We start from the raw sequence: 25,404 nt of genomic DNA, 5'->3' as shown, positions 1-25,404 counted from the left end.
AAGACTTGAAGGAAAATAATCCAAAGAATTAACAATAGCTAATTTTAGGTGGTTAGATTTGGGAGAGGTTTATATTGTTGTGATTTTCATGGTATTCCAAGCATTCTGTATTAATATATATGATATTTTTAATCAGAAAAATTGTTTCCCTTTCTGCAAGGGAAATTTGGTTGTTCTGATATACAAATTTTATTAGAAACTACATCCTGTGTTATTCTAAGTTGCTACTCATCTTTTCTCTTTGCTTTCGTGTCTTATCTAGTGGGATGCTGCTTCGCTTTATAAGGCATTCATTAAGTCATGGAGATAAATGCCATGTGTCTGTGACAAGACACATTTCTAAGATGTAAAATTTGTTTCTATTGTACTGCACCAAATTTGGAGTAATGCGACTAAACCCTAGCTCTTTAAACTTGTTCTTTGCTTCTGATCTGTCTGTTAGCACCATTTCTTGGGGCCACCTAATCTTTAAAAGTGAAGATGTATTCTAGATTGGCCAGGTTATGCATAATCAATCTTAAATTTATTCAAAGTATGTTCTTTTTTCTTTTCTTTCTTTCTTTCTTTTCTTTTTTTCTTTTTTTTTTGAGACAGTGTCTTGCTCTGTCACCCAGGCTGGACTGCAGTGGTGTGATGTCGGCTCACTGCAACCTCCGCCTCCCAGGTCCAAGCAATTCTCCTGTCTCAGCCTCCTAAGTAGCTGGGATTACAGGCACCCGCCACCACGTCCAACTAATTTTTTTTGTATTTTTAGTAGAGATGGGGTTTTGCTATGTTGGCCAGGCTGTTCTTGAACTCCTGACCTCAGGGTGATCTGCCTGTCTTGGCCTCCCAAAGTGCTCGATTACAGGCATGAGCCACCCCGCCTGGGCCAAAGTATGTTCTTAGCAGAAATTTACTTTCTTTTTAAATCCCTATGTAACAGTCATCCCTTCCATCACTCTGTACTAAGCATCTAGAATGTACTAGAGGTCAGGGTATGAAGATGACCTCATTTTCCCGAGGGGGTAAAAGAAAAGACCAACAAAGAATGACAGAACAGTGCTTATAATGAATCAAGCAAGTGCTCTGAGAGCACAGCAGAGGGAGGAGTAGTTCCAGGGAAAGGGGCTCAAAGGTGGTAGGTAACTTTTGATCCATCTGAAGGAAGTATAGGCATGCATTAAGCAAGTCAGAAAGGCGTGAGTGAAAGAAGAGGGAGAAGGTATTCCAGGTGTGGGGGAAACCACAAAGAAAGGCACGAGAGCTTGAAAGACTATGAAACAGAGGAGAAATCCAAAGCGGCTGGAATTTTAAGCAAGGGAGTAATTTGGCCAGATAAATTAAAACCACATCTATAGAGGCAGAGGTGGATGGACAGGGAAAGACGGAAGGTCCAGTTAGAAGGTGTGGTTCAAAAAGAAATGAGTTGGATCTGAACAAGGCAGTTAGCAATGGCAGCGAAGAGGACAGGAACGATTTAAGAGGCAAAATGGGGAAGATGTAGTAACTGATTAGACATGGAGGTGGGTAAAGAAAAGCAGGGAGGAAGACTTTTCAAATCGCTTACTTGGAATAATGGATAGCCAGACAAGTGTCAATAACTGAGATAAGAAATGCCAGAAAGAAAGAAGGTTTGGAGAGAGGATGATTAGCTCAACTTACGGACATACAGAATTTAAGGCCTCCTATGCATCACGCACTGAGCTAGGGAGCTGCGCTTTATTGATGCTATCTGATTTTTAAAAGATACTTTGTAGAGGAAGATTGGAAGAAAGATAAAGATGGGGCTCATTTATCACAGGGATAGTAGTTTCCAAATCATAAAGCTAAATTTAAAATGCATTTATTGAATAGCTACTCAGCCTACATAACATGGCAAAACCTCATCTCTACAAAAAATAGAAAAATTCACCAGGCATGGTGGTGTGCACCTGAAGTATCAGCTATTTGGGTAGAAGGCTGAAGCAGGAGAATCGCTTGAGCCCAGGCGATCCTGCTGCAGAGCTGTGTTTGTGCCACTGCACTCTAGCCCGGGCGACAGAGTGAGACCCTGTCTCAAAAAAGAAAAAAGAACATATACTGAGAGCTGTGGCATGTAGTAGGCCAGGTTCTGTGGATACAGAACATTACTGTTGCCATTACTATTTTTAATGATAAGTAAGACAAAGTGCTTTACAATTCACAGAAGCCTGTTTACGTAATCAGCAATACACTGGTAAATCAGCTCTTTCCGAGACAACAGCAATCTGATTTGTAGTGTTTGCTAATTTCCCTGGTGTAAATATTCCTACCATAGCAGATTTCAAGCTAATAAAAGTTTAACAACTTGCTTGCAAAGTTTCTAAATATTTGACAATTGGCTCGTACAAGCTGGTGTATGAGCCAGTGCCAGCACCATATCATTGCAATGGTGTCGTTTCTATTTCACAAGAGACGAAACTTCTCTAAGGTGATATATTCAGTAAGTAATAGAGCAGGAATTAAAATCTAGCTCAAAGTTCAGATTCCTGAAATCCTTTGTCTTTTTTATAACACGATGGAAAACTTATGATAACTCCTCACTTTCTTAGAGTGCTTTCCAGGTTAAAAAGTGCTGTTATCTGTGATCATTTGATCTAAGTATTTGATCCCTAGGTAAGAAATCCAGAACACAGAATGATTATCCCTGTTTTCCACAGAAGGAAACGAAGGCCTAGAAAGAGGTAGATGATAACGGTCAGAGCCAGGATGAAATACCAGGTTATTTTTCCTAATCACAACACTCTCTCCTGTACCATGCAGTCTCTAAAGACATGGTTCCTACGCTGTTGAAGCTCATGGACTACTTAAGGAGTTAACGATTACACTGAAGGAATTACCTCCCACCATCATCCCCTGTGACAAATGAGCCATATTCCATTCTACAGAGCCAAGAGAGATGGGAACAATGAAAACAGAGGTAGGATTTGAGATGAACCTTAAGGTGTGTGACAGGGGGAAGGAAGTCAGGGGATAATAACAGCATGGGCAGAGACAGGGAAGTGGAATGACCAGGGTGTGTGTGAGGGGGCTGCTGACCCAGAAACAGCAGTGGCTAACGTGGGGGAGCAGTGTGCAGCAGGGGTAACTCCTGCTCCCCATGTGGGCTCTGAAAGCTTATGATACAATGCAGGTGATTCTTCCCTCCTAACAAACCAGAGAGATCACTTTAACTGGATGGGGTTAGCTTAAGAGGCACTGAAATGATAGAGTATGGAGAAATCCAGGCCTTGGGAAGCTGCCTGGGAATATAAGGTTGGGGCAGGGGGAAGAAAGAAGAAAAACTGGATCCCTCTGTGACAGCAACAGCTATTTGCTTGAGTTGACCCTATTCTGCCCACTCCAGCCCCGCTCCCCTGTCCTTCCGTGCTCATCTCTGAGCTTTGACATCACCGATCTCCTCATTACATTTTCTTTCTGATCACCTGCCCCCACCTCGCGCTATCTCCTGCTTTTGGCCTCTCTGACCTTGCCCTGCCTGACCTCTTTTAAGACTGCTGATTTCATACTATCTGACCTGGCCACTGACTCAGCAGGTACTTCCAGTCTGCTTTGGCTGCTGGGACTCTTGGTTATCCTATACAGCAGCAGCTCCCAACCTTTTTGGCACCAGGGACCAGTTTTGTGGAAGATGCTTTTTCCATGGACCAGGGATGGGGGATGGTTTCAAGATGATTCAAGTGCATTACATGTATTGTGCACTTTATTTCTATTATAATTACATCGTAATATATAATGAAATAGTTATACAACTCACCATAATGTAGAATCAATAGGAGCTCTGAGCTTGTTTTCCTGCAACTAGACAGTCTCATCTAGGGGTGATGGGAGAAAGTGACAGATCATTAGGCATTAGATTCTCATCAGGGGCACACAACCTAGACCCTAGATCCCTCGCATGCACAGCTCACAACAGGTTTTGTGCTCCTATGAGAATCTAATGCCCCCACCAATCTGACAGGAGGTGGAGCTCAGGTGATAATACAAGTGACAGGGAGTGGCTATAAATACAAAGGAAGCTCCATCCCAGCCACCACTCCTGCTCACCTCCCTCAGTTCAGCCCAGCTCCTAAGAGGCCACGGACTGGTACCTGCCCATGGCCTGGTGGTTGGGAATCCCTGCGATACAGCACAAGTCGTATATACCATTGGCTCATGTGAATTGCATGCCCAAATATGTATGTGAATTTCAGCCAAACACTTATTTGTGTGATTTATTTTTTTGAATCAAACTATCAGGCTTTATATTAATTCCTGGTAAATTTCCACTTTGTCAATTTTTTATCCTGAATTTCTGCCTAATGACATCATGTTAGGATGAGTTCATACATAAAAAGTTAGAAAAACATCTGTTTGTTTTGTAATCTTTTTCTATCTCTAACAGGATAAGAATGAGTGTGAAGTAGACCTGTTCCCATTGGGATGGGAATGAGTTTCATCCCAGTCATCACATGTAGTTTGATATTTAAGAGATCAGGGAAAAACAACACAATCAAGGAATATGTTTCAATCCACTTATTTTACACATGAGAATCAAATTTCCGAGAGATTGCCAACTTGCTTAATATTAACTAACTAGTGGGTGGAGCTGGGATAAGTCTTCCTTCCTCGGCCCAGCTCTTTCCACTAGTATGGTTGTTCATCTATTCAAAGAGAAACAAATAGCCATGGTATGATGGCCCCCTGGTGATGAAAACAATGGTAATTCACAGTGTGATTCTAGATGCACTGAAATATTCCCAAGGAAACGCTAGTACTCACCTGGCAGGGTGACCCTGCACCTATCCACAGGGCAGCATGAGGCCACCCACTGACTGCTCTCAGAGTGGGCAGAGGTCAGGTAAACCTCAAGGTGTGTATAAAGATGTGTAGTTAAATAGGCTTTCCTCATGCTTGCCAAGAATATCGAGTCCAACGTGACCCAACAAAGGCAGAGAAATTGAGAGGCACATGAACAAAGGGAAAGAAAAATCATCACTATGGCTATATTCAAATATGATCAGAGCTGACTACATTTTAGAAGTGTAGGAAGCTAAAAATACTGAAGTTTCACCTGTGCTGTGTGTACACCCACACGCTGCCGCTGCACAGGGAAGAGACTGCTGGGTGGAAACTGTGGGAACACGGGCGGTGCCACTATCTCTGGCAGTCTTTCGCCCTCTTGCTCTCTCTCTCCCTGCCCAAATCTGGCTCAGGGACTCTCATGGGAACTGAGTGTTTGGTCCTTTCAATTCACAAGAAATCAAAACTAGTATATATTAGAAGGAGACAGAAAGAAGTGGGGCAAGATTTTGGAACATTGGTAGTCAAAGGGAAAGAGGTAAGGGGCATCAGATAGGTAAAGGGCAAGCTTGGGATGGCACCCTCATCCCGTAGAAAGAACTCTGGGAAGTAGAAAATGTAGACGGGAAGGTCTGGAGGGGAGGTGCTGCTGCTGCCGCTGCCCTTTCAAAGTTCTGATCTGCAAACAGCCCAGACAGTGCTCCCCATCTGCCCTTGAGGCACACTCTCCCTGCCTTCTGAGTTTCTTGGCCTCTCTAGAGGAGGAAGTGGTTTGTGCAAAAGTAGCAGGCAAGAGTTGGAGACAGCAGCAGCTGCGCATTTGGCAGGGCACTGCCAATTTCTGGAAAGTACCTTGTGCCAAGATCCCAGGATGCAATGTAGAGAGAAAGAGGAGTGGAGGAGGCAATGTGGCCAATGGCCCTCGAGTTCTTGGATTTCTATTATGCAATACAAGTTTTCCCATGTTACTAATTGAGGATTTTTATCCTAGTCAGATTTTGAATTTTATATCATAAATATGAATAGAACAAAGATTTTGGAAAATTTAGCCCCACAAAGTTTTTGCTGTTACTAAAACTGAATAAAAACATTAAATTAAGCATTATTGCTATGAGATTATTGATGCTGAGCTCTTTCCGAGCTGTCTTCTCTTTCCTTGGCATCTTCTTGCCTATCTTTAAAAATGAATACAACACTGCCATCTTAACCCTTCTGGTCATTTCTCTAAAGTTCATATGGCAGTTGAAAACATAAAATAATTCTGCTGCTAGGAGCATCAATTTCACTTTAAAACTTAGAGTTAAGTTACTTGTGCATAGTAATAACATAAAATGACCTTTCCACGACAGAGGTCTGTCACCCAGATCTTAATTTGAACTTTGAAAACATTAGATAGCTTTTTCAAATGGAGTTATATGATTAGAAGCATGTGACTTCAAATCAGATAAAAAGGATGGCCTATAATCGTGCCTTTATCCCTACTTACTCTCTAACTGTGGACCATCTTCTGAAATGCCAGTTTGAAGGAACAATAGAAACTCAATCGACCAAATCCACTGAACTACCTCATTTCATTTTCTTTATAACATTTCATTCGACAATTATGTATTCAAAAATATTGATTCCATGTTGACCATGTACCTATATTTTTGGTTAAGATTATGAATGTTTAATAATCTTGAAAGTATGCTGGAGTCAGCAAAAAATTAAAATTACAAAGAAGCAAATTCTCCGTGGTGACAAATGACCTTCTGAATATCAGTACCTATAAATGAAACTGTCATTATAGTTAAAATAAGTTTATTGTAGCCTTCAAAATGAATAAAGATGCTTCATTTTCAGAGTAGTAGTCTATAAATTTAGCTGGAAATAGCAACTTGTGAGCTTCAAAAATGCCTTAAGTCAAAGGTGAAACATCTTGACCAAAGGAACGATTTATCCGTAAATTGTATCATAAATGATATCTCCATAAGTCTTTAACAAATTATATAGTATTATAAGTATTAATATTCAATGCTTTCTGACCCAAATTCAACTTGCCATATGAAGAATAAAATCAATAACTTTAAATGTTCTAAAAATAAGATACAGACATATATATAAATATTAATAGGTATACAAATTTAAAATGGGGTGGTACAAGACGGCTGAATAGGAACAGCTCCAGTCTGCAGCTCACAGTGGGATCAATGCAGAAGGCAGGTGATTACTACATTTCCAACTGAGGTACCCGGCTCGTCTCCCTGGGACTGGTTAGACAGTGGGTGCAGCCCAGAGGGCAAGCTGAAGCAGAGTGAGGTGTCGCCTTACCCACAAAGCACAAGGGGTCAGGGCACTCCCTCCCCTAGCCAAGGGAAGCAGTGAGGGACTCTGCCATGAGGAATGGTGCGTTCTGGCCCAGATACTACGTTTTTCCCACAGTCTTCACAACCCACAGACCGAGAGATTCCCTTGGGTGCCTACACCACCAGTCCCCTGGGTTTCAAGCACAAAACTGGGTGGCCGTTTGGGCAGACACTGATCTAACTGCAAGAGTTTTTGTTCATACCCCAGTGGTCTCTGGAATGCCAGTGTGACAGAACCCTTTACTCCCCCTGGAAAGGGGGCTGAAGCCAGGGAGCCAAGTGGTCTAGCTCAGCGGATCCCCCCGCCACGGAGCCCAGCAGGCTTAGATCCGCTGGCTTGAAATTCTCACTGTCAACACAGTCTGAAGTCGACCTGGGACATTTGAGATTGGTGTGGGGGAGGGGCATCCACCATAACTGAGGCTTAAGTAGGCAGTTTTCCCCTCACAATGTAAACAAAGCTGCCGGTAAAGTCAAATTGGGCAGAGCCCACCACAGCTCAGCAAAGCCACTGTAGCCAGACTGCCTGTCTAGATTCCTCCTCTCTGGGCAGGGCCTCTCTAGAAGAAAGGCAGCAGCCCCAGTCAAGGGCTTATAGATCAAACTCCCATCTCCCTGGGACAGAGCACCTGGCGGAAGGGGCGGCTGTGGGTGTAGCTTCAGCAGACTTAAGCATTCCTGCCTGCTGGCTCTGAAGAGAGCAGCAGCTCTTCCAGCACAGCACTCAAGCTCTGCTAAGGGACAGACTCCTCCTCAAGTGGGTCCCTGACCCCTGTGCCTCCTGACTAGGAGACACCTCCCAGCAGGAGTCGACAGACACCTCAAACAGGAGAGCTCCGGCTGGCATCTGGCAGGTGCTTCTCTGGGATGAAGCTTCCAGAGGAAGTAACAGGCAGCAATGTTTGCTGCTCTGCAGCCTCTGCTGGTGATACCCAGGAAAACAGGGTCTGGAGTGGACCTCCAGCAAACTCCAGCAGACCTGCAGCAGAGGGGCCTGTTAGAAGGAAAACTAACAAACAGAAAGGAATAGCATCAGCATCAACAAAAAGGTCATCCACACGAAAATCCCATCCAGCGGTCACCAACATCAAAGACCAAAGGTAGATAAATCCATGAAGATGAGAAAAAACAGCACAAAAAGACTGAAAATTCCAAAAACCAGAATGCCTCTTCTCCACCAAAGGACCACAACTCCATGCCAGCAAGGCAACAAAACTGGATGGAGAATGAGTTTGACAAATTAACAGAAGTAGGCTTCAGAAGGTGAGTAATAACAAACTCCTCCAAAAAGGTTAGAGGAATTGCTAACTAGAATAACCAATTTAGAGAAGAACATAAATGACCTGATGGAGCCAAAAAACACAGCACAAGAACTGCATGAAGCATATACAAGTATCAGTAGCTGAACTGATCAAGTGGAAGAAAGGAATCAGAGATTGAAGATCAACTTAATAAAATAAAGCATGAAGACATGATTAGACAAAAAAGAATGAAAAGGAATGAACAAAATCTCCAAGAAATATGGGACCATGTGAAAAGAACACACCTACGTTTGATTGGTGTACCTGAAAATGACGGAGAGAATGGAACCAAGTTGGAAAACATGCTTCAGGATATTATCCAGGAGAACTTCCCCAACCTAGCAAGACAGACCAGCATTCAAATTCAGGAATACAGAGAACACCACAAAGATCCTCCTTGAAAAGAGCAACCCCAAGACACATAATCATTAGATTCACCAAGATTAAAATGAAGGAAAAAACGTTAAGGGCAGCCAGAGAGAAAGGTCTGGCTACCCACAAAGGGAAGCCTATCAGACTAACAGCAGATCTCTCTGCAGAAACCCTACAAGCCAAGAGAGTGGGGGCCAATATTCAACATTCTTAAAAGAGTTTTCAATACAGAATTTCATATCCAGCCAAAGTAAGCTTCATAAGCAAAGGAGAAATAAAATCCTTTACAGACAAGCAAATGCTGAGAGATTTTGTCAACACCAGGCCTGCCTTACAAGAGATCCTGAAGGAAGCACTAAATATGGAAAGGAAAAACCGGTTCCAGCCACTGCAAAACCATACCAAATTGTAAAGACCATCAACACTATGAAGAAACTGCATCAACTAGTGGGCAAAATAACCAGCTAGCATCATAATGACAGGATAAAATTCACACATAACAATATTAACCTTAAATGTAAATGGGTTAAATGCCCAAATTAAAAGACACAGACTGGCAAATTGGGTAGAGTCAAGACTCATTGGTGTGCTGTATTCAGGAGACCCATCTCATGTGCAAAGACACACATAGGCTCAAAATAAAGGGATGGAGGAATATTCACCGAGCAAATGGAAAACAAAAAAAAGCAGGGGTTGTAATCCCAGTCGCTGACAAAACAGACTATAAGCCAACAAAGATATATATGAACAGACACTTCTCAAAAGAAGACGTTTATGCAGCCAACAAACATATGAAAAAAAACTCATCATCACTGGTCATTACAGAAATGCAAATCAAAATCACACTGAGATACCATCTCATGCCAGTTAGAATGGCAATCATTAAAAAGTCAGGAAACAACAGGTGCTGAAGAGGATGTGGAGAAATAGAAACACCTTTACACTGTTGGTGGGAGTGTAAATTAGTTCAACCATTGTGGAAGACAGTGTGGTTATTCCTCAAGTATCTAGAACCAGAAATAACATTTGACCCAGCAATCCCATTACTGGGTATATACCCAAAGGATTATAAATCATTCTACTATAAATACACATGCACATATATGTTTACTGCAGCACTATTCACAATAGCAAAGATTTGGAACCAATTCAAATGCCCATGATGATAGACTGGATAAAGAAAATGTGGCACATATATACCATGGAATACTATGCAGCTATGAAAAAGGATGAGTTCATGTCCTTTGCAGGGACATGGATGAAGCTGGAAACACAGGAACAGAAAACCAAACACTGCATGTTTTCACTCATAATTGAGAGTTGAACAATGGGAACACATGGACACAGGGAGGGGAACATCACACAACAGGGCCTATTGGGGGTTGGGAGGCTAGGGGAGGGATAGGATTAGGAGAAATACCTAATGCAGATGACAGGTTGATGGGTGCAGCAAACCACCATGGCATGTGTATACCTATGTAACAAACCTGCACATTTTGTACATGTATCCCAGAACTTAAAGTATAATAATAAAACAAATTTGTAATGTTTATAATTAGGTAAACATTTTAAGAAATTACGTTTAAAAGGTCAATAGTGTTTATTACTGTTGTTCTTTGAAATGTTCTATATTTTCCAAAATTTCTACCATTAGCATGCATTATTTGTTTAATCAGAGGTTTTCAATCCAAATCCTTGTTGGTTTAAAACACACAGACTAATGGGCCCACTTCACTATATTTGCAGATATGAAAAATGATGTGAAATGTTAAGGATACTGTTAGGAAAGCTAATTGTCACTGTGTGTTGAGGCTTGCAAACAGGCTTAAAAAGAATTACAGGCCGGACGTGGTGGCTCGTGTCTATAATACGATCACTCTGGGACGCCAAGGTGGGCAGATCACCTGAGGTCAGGAGTTTGAAACCAGTCTGGCCAACATGGTGAAACCCTGTCTCTACCAAAAATAAAAAAATTAGCTGGGTGTGATGGTGGATGCCTGTAGTCCCAGCTACTTGGGAGGCTGTGACAGGAGCATCGCTTGAACTTGGGAGGCAGAGGTTGCAGTGAGCCAAGATCATGCCACTGCACTTAAGCCTAAGCAACAGAGTGAGATTCCGTCTTTTTTTTTTTTTTTTTAAAAAAAAGGAGACAATGAGCAAACAAAAGTTCATGACTCCTTTTATTTTTACCTTTTCTACTGATAGGATTTCACATTTATTCTAGAAAAGGTAGAATGATCATGATTAAGAGAACTGAACCCCAAATAGATGAAGAGACAAGAACATGTGTCAGTGTCTTATGATTATTTCCAAGTTTTAAGGTCCAAATGAATTACATGCAAAGGCACTAAAACTCTTGCATTTAGAATCACAAAGACAGCTGTTGGTAAACAGTTATCTTTAGGAACTATGAGTAAGACAGTTGTCCATGGAAAAGCAGAAGATGAAGAAATACCCTATTTTTTTTGAAAGGAAGATTACAGAGTATGTAGAACTATGTACTTAAGTTGGTCCCTGATAAAATACTAAGTATATAGTAAGCATTCAATAAATGCTATTCCTTTCCTTCTTTTCTTTTCCTTTTATTTTGTGACTGTTTCCTCTCTCTTTGGAATTCTATGACTTTCCTAAGATATATAGTTTAGGAGAACAAGAAATGACAATTGAAATATCTTAACAATTATTATTAAACTTAAAAGTTAAAAGAAAAAATAAAATTAAAATTATTTTTAAAGAATTTGTTCTATAACTGGGCAAGGTGGCTCACGCCTGTAATCCTAGCACTTTGGGAGGCTGAAGCAGGAGGATTGCTTGAGCCCAGGAGTTCGAGACTAGCCTGGGCAACACAGTGAGACCCTGTTACCACACACACAAACACACACACACACACACACACACACACACAAAATAGCTGGGCATGCTGGCACGTGCCTGTAGTCTCCACTACTCCATAGGCTGAGATTCAGTTGAGCCCAGAGGGTCTAAGCTGCAGTGAGCCATGACCGCTCCACTGTACTCCAGTCTGGACAACCCGGCAAGGCTCTGTCTCAAAAAAAAAAAAAAAAAAAATTGCTATAATACACACTTTAAAGTTATTTATCAAACAATCGATATTCAGAACTTTACATGTACTTCATCATAGTGAAAGTAATATTAAGGCTTGAGAGAAGGCACTAGAGGAAGATAGACCTGGATTCAAATCTTAATCACTAACCTGACTGTAACTATATCTAAGCCTCAATTTTGTCATCTATAATTAGTAGCAACAACAGAATCCACCTCACAGAAGAGTAGATGATTATATGAGAGAGTGTATATATAAGACATTTACCCTCAATGTTTGTTAGCTATGCAAATCTTTAACTAGAAAAACTAGAATAAACAGATACATGTCAATATGCTCAATGTATATGTGACATCAACGAGAATAAAAAGAAGAGCAAGGGAAAGACCAAGTAAGCTTTTCTTTAGGAAAGTTAAAAGATGAGAAAAGAGAGTTAAGAAGAGGGGAACCGGTGGATATATATAGAAACTGAGCCAAGCTGAGCTTGTAACATTCATTTGGTATTATAAACGAAAGCACATGGAATCAATAAACAGTGGGGTACCAGGTCAAAAGGGTAAAAGCAAGATGGAAAGTAGGAGACAAAAATCCCAAATGTATGCAACTTCTTTTTCATACTTCATTTCCTTTGTCTTTAATTACAGCAGTTATTTTTACATTCTAGGTTTTAATTAACTTGCACACACAAAAAGGAAGGTTCTACATGGATATCATATTTGGGAGAATACTATGTAGTTCTAGCATTTGGGAGGAAAAAACTAACTCCTTTGGTTTTAATATTGCAATGTTAAATTAGGAGATGATTATATTGATTCAAGAAAATATCTTTAGGAAAACACTGCTTATGCTTTAAACATAAGATAATTAGACCAGGGCAGGGCATGGTGGCTCACACCTGTAATTCCAGTACTTTGGGAGGCTGAAGCAGGTAGATCACTTGAGCCCAGAGGTTCAAGACCAGCCTGGACAACTGACAAAATCCGTCTCTACTAAAAATACTAAAATATTAGCCAGGCATGGTGACACACACCTGTGAACCCGGGAGACAGGCTGCAGTGAGCCGAGATCACACCGCTACACTCCAGCCTGGGAGACAGAGTGACCCTGTTTCAAATAAAAATAAAAATAAAAAATATGTCAGTTGATAGTGTGCTGCTTAGTAGGAATAGGCTAGCTCTGCTCTCAGGAGCTTCATGACTCTAAGCAAGTGAGAAAAGAGGAAAAATCTTGAAAAAAAATTTTTAAGTGTAGAGACAGGATCTCTCTATATTGCCCAGGCTGATCTTGAACTCCTGGCCTCAAGCAATACTCCCACCTCAGCCCCGCAAAGTGCTAGGATTACAGGGACGAGCTACCATGCCTGGCCAAAAAAATCCTTCTGAGTGAAATTATATTACGAAAATTTTCTTTTCTTAGTAAATTCATTGTCGGTATTTGGATTTTGTTGGATAGTAAAACATAACTAGAGATATGAATACATAATACATTCTATACTTGTTTTTACACTACGTAACATTAAAATCAAATAATTCATTGCCAGTTTAATATTTAGGGCTGTTGAAGAGCATCAGTAACAGACTTCGACTCCAGTGATACATATATGAAAGTTCTCACAAAGCTGCAGATTCTACACACTGTTCCTGGGCAAGTCCTACATAAACTTGGCAGCCAAGATGCCATCAAGAGTCCTGCCATCCTTGCATTGCTTTTTCTGGCCTTAAGAATGGTAGAATCATAGATGGTTCAGGTTGGAGGGACTAGTGACTGGGCCATCACTTCTATTTTTCAAGATAAACAGCTAAGTCTCATAAATTTGTGAGTTTACTAAGAGTGGAATCAAACATTGTTGATCTCTGTATCTTGTCCTTTTTCTCTTCCTGCCATCTAGACTCAGCACCTGGTGCAGGGCCTGATATAATACGGTGCAATTCACTTTTTGGATGAGAAGACTTTACACACACACATAGCAATGTGGTAACATATTAATAAGGTCTATTGAGATTATGTGAACCTGCTCTAGACATTCAGTTTGATCCTGATGAACTTTTCTAATCCTCACATCAACCCTTTGGGAAAGGTACTATTATTACCCCTTGATAATAATTGATGAAAACTTGGGGCACAGACAGTTTAAATGACTCACAACTACTAAGTGGTGAAGACAGGAATTGAACCCAGTTCCACTCCAGTTCTAGAGCCTGAGCCCAAGACCAACCTCTTAACCACAGCACTGTATTTTCGTTATTATAATGGGCTTCTGGTTTAACCAAAAAAGGTCTAGGTCAGAAAAATATGGAATAGATTCACATTTTACCTTGAGCTTAGGTTCTAAACTTAGGATGGAAGGTACCAATTCTTAGCAATAACTAGAGATAGTTGGAGAATTCTTAAATATGCCCACTTTCTGTAGGGTTTACTCCATTCTGTTTGTTTGTTTGGTTGTTTGTTTGGTTTTTTTTTTGAGATGGAGTCTGTCTCTGTACCCCAGGCTAGACTGCAGTGGCACCATCTCAACTCACTGCAACCTCTGCCTCCTGGGTTCAAACGATTCTCCTGCCTCAGCCTCCAGAGTAGCTGGGACTACAGGTACGTGCTGCTGCACCCAGCTAATTTTTACATTTTTGGTAGAGATAGGGTCTCACCATGTTGGCCAGGCTGGTCTCAAACTCTTGGCCTCAGATGATCCACCTGCCTCGGCCTCCCACAGTGCTGGGATTACAGGCGTGAGCCGCCGCGCCTGGCCCCATTCTATTTTTAACATTAAAACTCTATACTTGCATGGTCAAATACTGTAGCTTCCAGTTATATGTAGTTATTTAACTTAAAATTAATTAAAATTAAATAAAGATTTAGTTCCTCAGCTGTACTAGTCCATTTTAGGTGTTCAGTGGCCACATGTGGCTTGTGGCAACCAAATAGGACAGTGCTTTAAACATAAGAACAAAAAAGAGCATTTCCATCATACAGGAAGTTCCACTGGACGATACTGCTCTATGTGCTTTATTCATATTAATAGATTGGTCTGTTAGAAGGATTAACCAAAACTGCAGCTTCCCTTCATACATGGGGATTTGCTAAATGCACAGTGCTCCGCTACCTTCTTTAATACGACAGGTTTGCAACCACATTTTAGTAATATTTGTGAACGATTTAAGTATAGCTCATTCTAATAATGATTCATCAGGATCAAATTGAATTGGGGATTTTATCCTTTAGAAGACTGTCCAAGGGATCATAGCCAGGTGTCTAAAAGGAGCCGGAGGAATAATTTTCAATATCGAAGTAGGTTCATTTGTGGAGAATCTAAAAATGAAATTAGATTATTGCCACCTTCATTCCTTGAAGCTTCTAATCACAGGACTAGTACAGGTGAAGGGCAGAAACCTAGGGGAGGGCTGATGGAGGAAAAGCTGAACAGGAACCGAAGTTTCTACCAAATCACCAGAAGTACATGTCACTTCTCAGAGGAGACGCTAGTACAGATATCCAGGACAAAGACTCCAGGAGGAACGCAGCACTCCTCACACTGGATCCAGTGTCAAGTTTTAATAGAGAAGTACCTAAAGCCAAATTAGTGAGAGATCCTATTGTTTTACTTTTACATTTCTTGTGACTTACTGCTGTTTGTGCTCACAGAAGTAGTCTTGAGTTTTAATTTTTTAAAGTAATGATTCAGTCAAGATGATACTGTAGAAAATGTACGATAGAACATTTTGAGCTTTACCAACACTAGAAATGTGAAATTGTCAAAGACTGGCCGTTTTTCACTTGTCTTATGTCACTGTTTTGGAATGTGAATTTGACTTTGTGCTAGAGTGTAATCCATATCCATTGTTTAATTATTCATTGAGTGCAGTTTCAATTTCTACTCCCAATATATAGCTGAAACTTGCAGACTACTAAAGAATCCTAGATAAATCCCATCTGTCCAAAATGAGGGTGGCAAGGAAGAACATCAATAAATATTAATTATTTATCTAAGTGCTAAAAAAATGATAAATATATAAGAGAGTACTAATGGAAAGAAAAATAAATGCAAAATAATAAACTATTTGTGATGGAAAACAATATGTAGTCTCTCAATACAAAAACTAATATTACAAAGGATAGAATTTAAAGACATATTTAGGTTAGGTGTGGTAGCTCACGCCTGTAGTCCCAGCATTTTGGGAGGCCAAGGTGAGCAGACCACTTGAAGTCAGGAGTTCGAGATCAGCCTGCCCAACATAGTGAACCCTATCTCTACTAAAAATACAAAAATTAGCCGGGCAGCGTGGCGCACGCCTATAGTTCCAGCTACTTGGGAGGCCGAGGCAGGAGAATCACTTGAACCTGGGAGGTGGAAGCTGTAGTGAGCTGAGATTGTGCCACTGCACTCCAGCCTGGGCGACAGAACGACTCTCTCTCTCTCTCTCTCTCTCTCTCTCTCTCAAAAAAAGACATATTTAGCTGCCTCCCTTTAAGAATCGTAATTTGAATTCATCAAGTGCACGTGGTTTGAATAGGTGTTCCTGAAAAGTTGCATATAAATCACATTTTTAAAATAACATTTAAAAATCACTAACAGAAATTACTATTTGAAGTAACACTGGTAAATCTACTTGCAAAATGAAGAATCTTTCTGAAATGCTAATGATCGCTTTATTATTGTACTTGTTTGCTTAATTTGAATTTTCTGTTGTTTCAATAGCTGGTATTAGTTAATTAAATGCCAATTTAATAGCTTTTAATTAAACATCAATTTCATAGCTCTTAGTAAATTTGCCTGCGTAGGTAGTATGTCCAGTAAATCTGCCTTAGTAGTTAGTATTTGTCATAGGCTTAGAAACAATTTACCCAAATATGTTAGAACTATGTGCAAAATAACAGTAATGAGATTTTGTACAAAGGCTTGATGACTCTTCATATGAGTAAACTGTGAGGTTTTGTACAAGGCTCCGTGACGTACATTCTGGCTATGTGCAAATGTTTCTCCTTTCATTTTCTGATTTTTTTTTGGGTTCTAAATAACTGACTGCAAATTCATGTCTATGAATGTCTGGCTATTTTTGAAGCATGGTATAATCCACAGTTAGCACATCTTTAAAGTGAGGACAAGAAAAGACAACTCTACCTGAAGAAACCAGGCAATACCAAGGGTCCCTTTACCTAATACTTGCTTCCAACAATAGCTTTGAAGGGGAGTCATTGTTTTTAGTGACATCTATTTACAAAAGGAATGGGTATAACATAAACATCACTTAACTTCTCTTAATAGTCCATGAAAGAATCTTATTCATATGCTGAACCTATTTTTTTTTTTTTTCTGAGACAGTCTCACTCTGTCACCCAGGCTGGAGTGCAGTGGCGCTATCTTGATTCACTGCAACCTCTGCCTCCAAGGTTCAAGTGATTCTCCTGCCTCAGCCTCCCGAGTAGCTGGGATTACAGGTGCACGCCACAATGTCCGGCTAACTTTTGCATTTTTAGTAGTGACGGGGTTTCTCCATGTTGGCCAGGCTGGTCTCAAACTCCTGACCTCAGGTGATCCATCTGCCTCTGCCTCCCAGTGTTGAGATTACAGGTGTGAGCTACTGTGCCCGGACTATTTTTTAAGTTTTAAAAATTGACACATAATAATTGTACATTGTTATGGGATACATAGTGATGTTTCAATACATATAATCATAGTGATCAGATTGAGGTAATTAGCATATACATCATCTTGAACATTTATCATTTTTGTATTGGAAACATTAAAATATTCTCTCTTCTAGCTATTTGAAAATAAATATTATTGTTAACTATACTCATCCTACAGTGCTATGGGACACTATAGCTGCAGAATTTATTCCTATGTAGCTATAATTTTGTAGCCTTTAAAAAACCCCTTCCTCTTTTTCCTTCCCAGCCTCTAGAAACCTCTGTTCCACTCTTTACTCCTATGAGTTTAACCTTCTTAGTTTCTGGGCATGAATGAAAACATGTGGTGTTTAACTTTCTGTTACTGGCTTATGTCACTTAACATAATGTCCTCTAGGCCAGGGTCCCCAGGCCACAGACTGGTACCAGTTTGTGGCTTGTTAGGAACCAGGCTGCACAGCGGGAGCCAAGTAGCAGGCCAGCGAGCATTACTGCCTGAGCTCTGCCTCCTGTCAGATCAGCAGCATTTGATTCTCATAGGAGTGCGAACCCTATTGTCAACTGCACATTCAAGGGCTCCCATAAGGTTGTGTGCCCTTATGAGACTCTAATGCCTGATGATCTGAGGGGGGACAGTTTCATCCCCAAACCATTCCCACCCACCAGCCACCACATCCTTGGTCTGTGGAAAACCTGTCTTCCACAAAACTGGTCTGTGGTGCCAAGGAAATCAGGGACGGCTGCTCTAGGCTCATCCACATTGCTGCAAATGACAGGATTGAATTCTCTTTTATGGCTGAAGAGTATTCAATGGGTACATAGACCACATTTTCTTTATCCATTCTTCTACCGTCTGACACAGGTTGATTCCATACCTTGACTGTCACGAATAGTCCTGCAGTCAACAGAGGAGGGCAGAGACCTCTTCAGTATATGGGTTCCTTTTCCTTCAGATAAACAGTAGTGAGATTGCTGAACCATATGGTAGTTCTATTTGTGGCATTTTGAGGAACCTTCATACTGTTCTCCATAGTGCCATACTAGTTTACCTTCCTACCAACAGCGCACCCTTGCCAGCATTTATGTTTTTATCTTTTTGATAATAGCCACTTTAATGGGTGAGATGATATCTCATTGTGGTTTTGATTTGTACTTCCCTGATAATCAAGGATATTAAGTTTATTTCTAATTAATTAATTAGAGACAGGGTCTGACTCTGTAGCCCAGGCTGGAGTGCAGTGGCATGAACTCAGGCCACTGTGACCTCTGCCTCCTGAGTTCAAGCGATTTTCCTGCCTCGGCCTCCTGAGTAGCTGGGACAACAGGTATGCGCCACCATGCATGGCTAATTTTTTTTGTCTGTTTAGTAGAGATGAGTTTTCACCATGTTGGCCAGGCTGGTCTTGAACTCCTGGACTCAAGTGATCCACCTGCCTCAGCCTGCCAAAGTGCTGAGATTACAAGGGTGAGCCACTGTGCCCAGCTATTAAGCTTATTTTTATACCAAACCATAATTCCTTTATTTTCTCACCAACAATATTACAAATGATCTCTTTAACATGAATATTTCTTTCCCTAGATGAGAAGCTCATTGAGGGTAGAAGCTATCTTATTACTTTTTCCCAGTACCTAGCATGGAACCAGGTCATAATAAAAAAGATCCTATGAATTAATGAATCCAGGGAAAAATGCTTTTTCAAAAGTTATTTTAACTAATTCATTGAGACAGGGTCTCACTCTGGCACCCAGGCTGGAGTGCAGTGGTGCAATCACTCGCTCACTGCAGGCTCAACCTCCCTGGGCTCAGATAATCCTTTCACTTCAGCTGCCCTAGTAGCTGGGACCACAGGCACGTGCCACCACACCTGGCTAATTTATGTATTTTTTGTGGGGTCTCACTTTGTGGCCCAGGCTGGTCTCGAATTCCTGGGCTCAAGCAATTCACCCATCTCAGACTCCCCAAGTTCTGGGATTACAGACATGAGCCACTGTGGCCGGCACCTTTTTCAAAATTTAAAAATAACACTTTAAAAACTTTATCTCAAAATTCCTTCAAGTTTCTGTTGATGTTCTTGATGTCTAGAATTACAGAATTTGTACACCATAATTTTATAAATATCAATCTTTGTTCTTCAACACTGATGAAACTTAAGAGTTCTAGTCTGCAATTTTTTTTTTTTTTTTTAATTTTTCAAGACAAGCTCTCTCACTCTCACCCAGGCTGGAATGCAGTGGTGTGATCTCAGCTCACTGCAACCTCCACCTCCCTGGTTCAACCGACTCTTCTGCCTTAGCCTCCTGAGTAGCTGGGATTACAGGTGCATACCACCATGCCCAGCTAATTTTTGTAGTTTTAGTAGAGATGGAGTTTCACCATATTGGCCACGCTGGTCTTCAACTCCTGACCTTGATCTGCCCACGTCAGCCTCCCAAGGTGCTGGGATTACAGGTGTCAGCCACCACGCCTGGCTTCCAGTCTGCAATTCTAAGGCAGGACACACATTCCTTGAATCATCTCAGTTGCCCCTGTCTGATCTATGTCCAACTCTAGTCCACCTTTACATATATATATATACACACACACATATATATTCATACATATACATATATATACACATATGACTATATATATATGTGTATGTATATATTTCATTGTTAGATGCCTCTGAGGATGCCCAACATGGTAGTGAGTTGACCAAAAACAGCATTCAGAGCAAATTTCATGACTAACCTCCCATGAATGTAAGGTTCCCCTAGGACTGTAATAAATCAGATTGTAATGAAGCCTGGCATATTATAAATAATTATTATCCCATGTTTATTACATTATGCTTCTGATGTGATGTAATTGCAAAGAATGCAGGTTTTCAAATCAGAAATACCTTGTTTGATTCCTAGCCACTTATCTGCCGTGAAGTCTTTGACAGTTATGTAAATATTCTGAATACCAGTTGCCTCACTTGTACATAGGGTATACTAAACCTCCCTTTTGGGGTTGTTATAGATGCAAATCAAACTAATCGGCTTGGGTTTTTTTTGTTTTTTTTTTTTTGAGATGGAGTCTCACTCTGTTGTCCAGGCTGGAGTGCAGTGGCGTGATCTCAGCTCACTGCAACCTATACCACCTGAGTTCAAGCAATTCTCTTGCCTCAGCCTCCTGAGTAGCTAGGATTATAGGCAGGTCCCACTATACCCAGTTAATTTTTGTATTTTTAGTGGAGATGGTATTTTACCATGTTGGCCAGGCTAGTCTCAAACCCCTGACCTCAAGTGATCCACCCAGCTTGGCCTCTCAAGGGGATTACAGGTTGGGATTACAGGTGTGATCCATCGCACCTGGCCTAATTGGCATTTTATTGAGTGCTTACTACAAATAAGACTCTGGGCTGGGTGCGGTGGCTCAAGCCTGTAATCCCAGGACTTTGGGAGGCCGAGGCGGGTGGATCATGAGGTCAAGAGATCGAGACCATCCTGGTCAACATGGTGAAACCCCGTCTCTACTAAAAATACAAAAAATTAGCTGGGCATGGTGGTGCATGCCTGTAATCCCAGCTACTCAGGAGGCTGAGGCAGGAGAATTGTCTGAACTCAGGAGGCGGAGGTTGCGGTGAGCCAAGGTCGTGCCATTGCACTCCAGCCTGGGTAACAAGAGCGAAACTCCGTCTCAAAAAAAAAAAAAAAAAAAAAGACTCTGAAAGTTTCAAATTGTTTCTCTCCTGAAATAAGTTTGATTTCAACTGCAAAATTGGAAGATTTCACTCTATACTCCCACTTTCTGATTTTTTTCCCCTAAAACTATTTTATAAGATTTCTAGTTAAATATGATAGATTGAACATAAATATTTTATCTCTGCTCTGCCCATGTCAGACTCTACCAAGGTAAAAGGCAGAAAAAAATGTGGCTTATACCTATAGTCCCAATACTTTGGGAGGCTGAGGTGGGAGGATCACTTGAGCCCAGGAGCTCAAGGCTGCAGTGAGCTATGACCATGCCACTTCACTCCAGCCTGTGTAACAAAGCAAAACCCTGACTCAAAAAAAAAAAAAAAAAAAGAAAAAAGAAAAAGAAAAAGAAAAAAGAAAAACCCTCAAAATTCTAAGAAGAAATCTAAAAAGAGCAAAGACAAAAGGCCACATATTATATGATTCCATTGATATGAAATCCATTTATCCATTTATAGAAAAGGCAACACTATAAGGACAGAAACCAAATAATAGGGGCAAAGTGTGGGAACTGATTAATAGGGGCAAGGTATGGGGAAGAGGGAACACACTTGAACTTTTTTCCCCCTTAATTCCAATGCTGAAATTGGCAAGACGCACTCCGAAGCTAAAGTCCCCACACTGACCTGAGCAATGGTAGAATCGCCAGATGACATAAACAAGCTTCTGGACACTGATACTTTTCTTGACACTTTGTCAAAGACACTTAAGATGTCTTTGACAAAGTCCATTTAATTGCGCACGGTGCGGCAAACTCTGTTAACATGCAGTCACGCTGCTTTATAGTTATAATGTTCTATTTTGTGTGTATCAGCGTTCATTTTGTATTAGAATCCTCTAGCACTCTTTGAGACAGGGTGTTTCCAAATGAAAATTAATAATCATAAGTCTAGACAACAAAATGAGATAAGAGTTTAGCACAGTCAGGGTTATATGTCTTTAGAATCTGAAAGCCATCCTTAGAGATTCCCACTCCAGAAGGTGGAGGTGGGTTCAGGCTCAAGATCCAGGGTCTGGGAGTGGCAAAAAGTGGTTTTAGAAAAGAAACATTACTTCTATCTGAAGGTTCACAGACAAATAGATAATCAGCTCATGAACAATTTCCGTCATTTACTGAGGCAAATCAAGTGAGAGTATCCTTCCCATATAATCTTGAGAGTTTCTACTGCTCTTTTAGGATTTTCTTTTCTTTCCAGGCATGCTTTGAATATAAATTTTTAAACCTTATTTTACTGGATAAAAATGTTGTGGGACTAAACCCCATAACTCTTCTGCGATGATCCTGCCCACTCTTTGATTTCTAGCTTTCAGTTAAAGGCTTTTTCCACAGAGCCCCTTTTTACTCACCCAGCATAAAAACAAGTAGGTTCAGTAGTGTCGATGGTTATTGGAAGGGGGCATCCATTCAACCTCAGTAAACAAAAACGAATTGAGCACCAAAATTTATGAAAGTAAATCATTATTAAATACCTATAGGAAATCAGAAAATCCCTATACACAGCCTGTTAAGTGACCTTCTTCACATAATAACTGGAATGAGGATAGGGCTGGAATAGTACCAGAAACTTAGAAATTAACCCATCTACAATACTTCGTACAGTCTAGGCTTTAGGATTAGTGGTTTTTCCCCTTAGCTCACATATGTCTAATCCCATCTGACAAAATTAGAAGGCATGCTTGGCTATGGTTACAGAGAAGCTCAAAGAATAGTCTGATTATTTTTTAATCCCAGTAGATTCAGATCCAGATTCTGATTGATTCTTCCTTTCTTGCTCTCTTTACTACGACAAAAGAATCAAGAGAAAAGGCTTAAATTGTACAACAGCTAGAATTTAGTTTGAGAGTTAAAGTGTTAGAATAAAAATGTACTTAGCATACTTCTAAATATGCCTCCCATGTTACTGGCTTTATTTCAAGCCTTTTCTTGACATGGCAGTACAATTTAATTAAGGAAGGCGCTACAAAAAGAATAGTTGGAAACTAAATTGCTGGCTGGGAATGGCTAAATTGAGAGTCAAGTGGCACCCTGGGCTTCCTGTTTTTCTGACTTCAAACTGTTTTAGGTAATTTTTCCTGGCTACTCTGGGACCTCCCAATCCTTTTAAACTCTTCTGATATTGAACTCTCACTACTCTTTCACCCAGGGTCATGACATGGTATAATTCTAGGGGACCTCATTCCCACTGACAGTCCTACTTTTATTATTTCTCTCTTGCAAATGATTCTAAAAGTCAAAAGTATTTCTAACAAGATCAACTGATGTCAACTAGCTGTTTCATTTAAGGGAATTAACACTCAGTGCCTTCCCAATTCCCTCACTCAGTAAACACATATTGAGCATGTGCCTGACATCATGTTACGAGGCCATGGATGGTGGAATAGACCCCAGTCAGCCAGTCATACCCTCAAGGAGCATACAAATTAGTGTGTCAGATAGACAAGTAAACACTACAATGTAAGGCAGACTTAAGCCTTCAAGCTTAGTATAGGCACAGCAGGGGAAGCAGCACCCAGGACTGAGAATACCAGAGAAGGCTTCACAGAAAAAGAGACATTTGAGCAACAAAGCGAGGCCTTGAAGAAAGAGTAGGAGTTACCCCAGCAGAGAACGGGTGGAGGATGGGCAGAGATGAGGTTGCTGTTTGGAAGAAGAACACACATTCTGCAAAGAAAAGAATGGAGGGCAAGAAAATAAATGGCATTTTCCAAGAATAGCAAACAGTCTGGAAGAGCTGGAACATAAGGTGCATAGAGAGCAATGATCAGCACAGCTCTAACTGCAGGGTGGTACCACATCATAAAAGGTTTTGAATGCTGGGCTAACGAGTCTCTTTTCTCTGATCAAAAGAATTTGGCCTCATAAAAAACATTACTCATTACTTCCGCAATGATCGGAAAGCTTCTGTTCAAGATCACAGAAATTGGAATGCGCAAATGTGTGGTTTCTGAATGTGCGTGATTACATTAAATAATGCATATATGCCTTATTAGCAAAATAACATTGTTTGGTGGCGTGAAACTGAGGCTGAGTTTCTCTTAAGTCATTCATTGGCAGGGACACATTCTTCAGAGCCGCTTCTACAAATCTAACAGTAGTCAGGTAGAAATAAGTATGTTGGCCTTAGAACAAAAGGAGGCATAACACAAGAAATCTTCAACGTACTGAATGCATTGCTAGTGAGAACACCAACTAAGAACTTACAATTTTATACATTGCCAGTAGGACGGGCTACAAAATTTGCAAGGCCAGTGCAAACTAAAAATGAAAGACCCTTTGTTTAAGAACTATTAAGAATGTCAAGATGGAGGTACCAGAGTATTAAACCCAGCACAGAGCTGGGCGTGGTGGCTCTAACCTGTAATCCCAACACTTTGGGAGGCTCGGCGGGTGGATCACAAGGCAGGAGTTCAAGACCAGCTTGGCCAACATGGTGAAACCCCATGTCTACTAAAAATACTAAAATTAGCTGGGCATGGTGGCAGGCGCCTATAATCCCAGCTATTTGGGAGGCTGAGGCAGGAGACTCACTTGAACCCAGGAGGTGGAGGTTGCAGTGAGCCGAGATTGCACCACTGCACTCCAGCCTGGGTGACAGAGCAAGGCTCCATCCCAGGAAAAAAAAATTAAACCAAGTATGGGTCCCTGTGCAACTGCCTAGGTTACATACCCATGAAGCTGGTTCGAACTTTTAATGATAATTCACTCTGTTTCCATAGCCTGATACATGTAGAACAGCTCTCATGTTCAAGTGTAAATTTTGCCACCAGTTTGCCCCCAGAATTGATCCCGTCTCCACCACTGCTCTTTCCTCCCTGCCTTCACTGGCAGTGGGGACCACAGGAGAGTCCCTCTTAGAGAAATGCTGACCCCTTCATCTGTTCTTATCCTTCCTTGATCTTTTGTGTCTAAAATTTCCCCTCTTTATAAAGTCTTCACTCATCAGAGATAAGGTAATAAGTTCTCATCTATTTCCAGTATTTAATCTTAAACTCATGCACTAGCTGGGCTACTATTTATGCAGAGTGTTAAGTCTGGCTGCTACTGCTGCGGATAATGTTAATGACGATGGTGGTGGCAGGTACCACTTGATGAGTGCCTAGGCACTGTGCTGGGCATTTTACAGTCCTAAAAATGGATCACTAAGTGACCCCACTGTTATCTGATGTCCTTGTTCTTTATGTTTTAGTCCCATTC

The 25,404-nt window shown here is 40.9% G+C and overlaps 1 protein-coding gene across 12 annotated transcripts in view; it reads right to left on the bottom strand.

Annotated features, from left to right (window-relative positions):
• The window catches only part of MAP3K13 (mitogen-activated protein kinase kinase kinase 13), a 184,917-nt gene that overhangs the window by 60,991 nt on the left and 98,522 nt on the right, over positions 1-25,404 (bottom strand). For 6 of the 12 annotated variants that reach the window (XM_074404652.1, XM_074404651.1, XM_074404662.1 and 3 more), the window contains 2 exons: positions 11,732-11,842; positions 3,758-3,815 (listed from right to left, as the gene is read on the bottom strand). The exons of 3 other annotated variants lie outside the window; for them this stretch is intronic. The gene's annotated coding sequence lies outside the window, so the exon portion shown is untranslated. The remainder of the gene's footprint in view (positions 1-3,757; positions 3,816-11,731; positions 11,843-25,404) is intronic. 3 more of the 12 variants (XM_074404654.1, XM_074404660.1, XM_074404653.1) reach the window with 2 other exon arrangements.

Source organism: Saimiri boliviensis, chromosome 8 (genome assembly GCF_048565385.1).
Source record: "Saimiri boliviensis isolate mSaiBol1 chromosome 8, mSaiBol1.pri, whole genome shotgun sequence".
NCBI classification, from domain to species: Eukaryota; Metazoa; Chordata; class Mammalia; order Primates; family Cebidae; genus Saimiri; species Saimiri boliviensis.
This window is presented reverse-complemented; position numbering and strand designations above follow the sequence as displayed.